The sequence below is a fragment of the Adiantum capillus-veneris genome, chromosome 6 (assembly GCF_014529385.1).
Source record: "Adiantum capillus-veneris isolate H3 chromosome 6, ASM1452938v2, whole genome shotgun sequence".
Taxonomy (NCBI): domain Eukaryota; kingdom Viridiplantae; phylum Streptophyta; class Polypodiopsida; order Polypodiales; family Pteridaceae; genus Adiantum; species Adiantum capillus-veneris.
The window spans coordinates 20,242,359-20,245,919 of record NC_140936.1 but is presented as its reverse complement, the minus strand read 5'-3'; the positions used below and the strand labels follow the sequence as shown (position 1 = coordinate 20,245,919).

Sequence of the window (3,561 nt, the reverse complement as noted above, 5' to 3'; positions counted from 1 at the left end):
CCTTACATAGTATGTAACCTATCACGTGAGTTCAACAGAAGGGCATTTAAATCCATTAAAACTTACAGAAATAAATTTACATAAGGATATGTTTTTTACAAATTTCAAAAAAAATTACAGAATTTAAAAGAAAAGGGTTCGTTATATTTCCTAGAAAATTCACAAAATAGGGATTTTAGAAAAAAGTCTGAACGCACATCATATAGTGGTTTTAAATATAGTGAACCCCCCGGGGCCACGTCCTTTTCTCAAAAAGTCATAAGCTCTGGTACCAATGTAAGATTGAGGGAACTACCATAAAGGATTCTCCACCCTACAACCCATAATATAGGCCCTTGGCCCTCCATACTTAGAATCCCTTGTCCACGCCTAGCAGCCAGCCCTTGGCTTAGATCTGTGACCCCCCTTGGGTTTTACCTTGGCATTACATATTCATTTTAGCCGGAAATTCAATTGTGGAGAGATAACTAGCAATTTGGTCATACCACTCCCTACAAAGCTCAAGGCAAAGCAATTCCGGTTCAAGGCATTCAAGCTCATCATCACATGCAGGAATAACAGTCAAGGAAGGTTTTATATTGCAGGGGTTTTTTATTTAAGCTCATAACAAAAAAAAAATGAAGCTCAGCATCCACCTCATATTGTTTCAAGGCTCATTCATCATCAAGCATAATGAATCCTTAGATACATAGATAACAGTATGTTGAGTGGCTAAATATGTATGAAATTTTTTAGCCCCTTCTGCAATGGCTAGGCATTCTCTCTCTACCCATGGGTAGCAAGTCTCTGCATCATTTAATTTGTGTCTATAATATGCACTAGCATGCAAATTGTTTTTCATAAAATTGTGCAACACAAGCCAAAGCAACATGATGGAAGCAAGAAAAAAATAAACTAAATGGCTTAGATGCATAAAGCGGCTTAAGAACAGGTACAAAAGTAAATAATTTTTTAAGAGAGAAGAAAGCAATAATTTGAGGCTCACCCTGTTACCATATACATGTGGTAGTGATGTGTATGAACCCCCACACACTTAGGACCACCGGGGCATTTTTTCCCTCACTAGGATGTTTTTTCCCCCTTGCATTGTATGTACACCCATCACTCTAGGGCTATCTATCTTTCCATTCAACACTAAGTCATGCACTCTTTGTTGTGTGCCTTGAGCTTCATTATTGTTGTTGCATCATTATTTGGTCATACAATTTGAGCAATGTGATGGTGGTATTTTCTTGTGCCAGACAAGTTACATAGAGACACTACTATGTAAGTTTGGACTTCAGGATTTCAAACCTATTACCACTCCCATGGAAACAGGTTTGAAATTGAGTCTTCATGATGTTGTTGATCCTGCCAATGTCACTCTTTATCAAATTGATGTTGGATGCCACATTTACGTATGCATCACGACGCCAAATATTTAGTTTTCAGTCTCACGCTGGGGAATTCACCATGGAGACTTAGCACACCATGTAAGTGCAAGGGAGGGGGATTTTTTTACAAGTTACATAAGCATATAAGTTAGGGGTAGGCCCTAATAATTTTTCTCCCTAGCTGAAAAATAAGGGAGGGGGGTATCATATTTAGGGGGGGGGGGGGGGGACTGACCGGGGTTGATTGCTTGTAATGTTTGGTCACGAATGTGCACCAGAACTCAGATGAATTTAGTAAAAAAAAATTATTAGGTCACACATCAAGTTTTGCATCAAGCGGGTCATAGAACATCCAAAAGTGCAGACCCCTCCAAAGTGTTAATTGGAATGATCCACCTTATTGGCATCCTTCAAAAATGTAGTCTCCTTGCATTGATAGAAGGGGTGGTTTCCACAATTCAAACCACACATTGACAATATATTTGGGATGCATCCACCTACGGTCATAACCAACTCTCCATTGTAGAAGCTTGGCTATAAAATTTTGGGTGGATACCCTCCTTTCTAGAGCTCACCATGCACCACCCCTCTTGACTTGAATCGTGGTTGATCCTTGTATGCTATCGATGAAGGGGCCATAGTATACATAATTCAAAATTGAGAGCTATAAGATTATTAATTCTAATCTGTTTTGTCTAGAGTTTTGTGAAAGTAAGGAAAACTCCTTGATGAGTACCTATCAACCAATTTTCTTCTTTAAATTTTGAATTTGATCCAAGAAAATCCATTTCATAATGACACGAGGGGCTATTCAAATACAGTAAGCTCCAAAGCCGGTGTAGAGTCTTAACTGCCAATGCTCTTTTATGGTCTTCAAAGCACAATCAAGAAGCCCCATATAGGGTACTTTCCTATAGCATTGGGCTGCATTCTTTTTTTGGTTCTTCACGTAATCGAAGGGAAGGCTACAAATGGCAGCGAAAAATTCCAATAATGCACTTGCACCAAGAACTATTGGAAGCTCGGATAGGTGAAGGGTATCCTTCAAAAAGTCCCCAGTCTGATCATAAGATGCAAGCATTCCCATGTTCAATGACATATCCCACACAATTGTAGGGCCACTCCTTTCCATAAGGCAAGAACACACTCATGTGAAGATACCCAATGGAACTCATGAAAGACATTTTTTCAATTTTAGCATTGAGCCAGTGACAACAAAGTGTTATTAGCATTTGTATGAGAGCGAGATCAGAAGAATTTCTACATTAGACCTTGATGGCACAAGCATTCAAACCACATAAAGTCTTATAATACAAAGGAAGTGCTTTCCTCCATTGGCTTAAGTTGCTTTGGTTGTTAGAATCTTGAAAGACCCAAGGCATGATGTGGTGTATGTTGCTTGTCACAAGAGACCTGCTGAAAAACCCTTATTATATGCTCCAAACCCCTCTTCCTTGACCATATTCTTAGCAACTTTCTAGGTAGATCCTTGACCAAGTTCTATGCGCACCTTAATGATATATGGAATGAGTTGAATACTTGTGACAGCTATTCCAGGTTGGTAGTTAGACTTAATTCAAATCAGCTTACAACTTCATACCAAATAATATTGGAACTGAAATGTAAAACTGGAACTGAATTATAGACAAAATTGGAAATGAGACTGGACACTAAAAATAGAGATTGGACCGGAATGTATCTAGATTACTTTTAGACAAGTACAATAATGAAAGACAAGTATGATATGGGCTTAATTAGAGTTACAAGAGCTTAAAGAGCTCCAAGATACAAAGAAATGATAGTGAAGTATGTAGAGTCTCGCAAAACTCAGTAGTGGGTCCTATTTATAGCCCTTGGAGTGGGTCTCTAACTGACTGTGTATTGTGCCAGTTACCGCAATAACTACCCTTAGTAGTTACCAATCTAGTTAGTTGAGCCACCCATTCTAAATCTCTGTAAGGGTAGTGACATGCTTCCTTTTATCGAGAGCCTTCTTCCTCAGAGGTATGTAGAGTACTATTGGTGGCACATTGGGAGCCTCTTGAATACTAGGACCAACATTATTTCTTTGAATGACATGGTACAGTGCTTCTTGTTCCAGTTGGTCCTTCCAAACCATCTTCATTTGACTTCATATGGAGTTAACACATTCCAGGTTTTAGTATTAGGGTCATATAAGGTTCTCTTG

At 38.8% G+C, this 3,561-nt stretch overlaps 1 pseudogene; it reads right to left on the bottom strand.

Annotated features, from left to right (window-relative positions):
- Positions 1-2,112: 2,112 nt before the first annotated feature.
- Positions 2,113-2,886, bottom strand: LOC147455227 (mitochondrial dicarboxylate/tricarboxylate transporter DTC pseudogene; annotated as a pseudogene).
- Between the last annotated feature and the right edge of the window lie 675 nt (positions 2,887-3,561).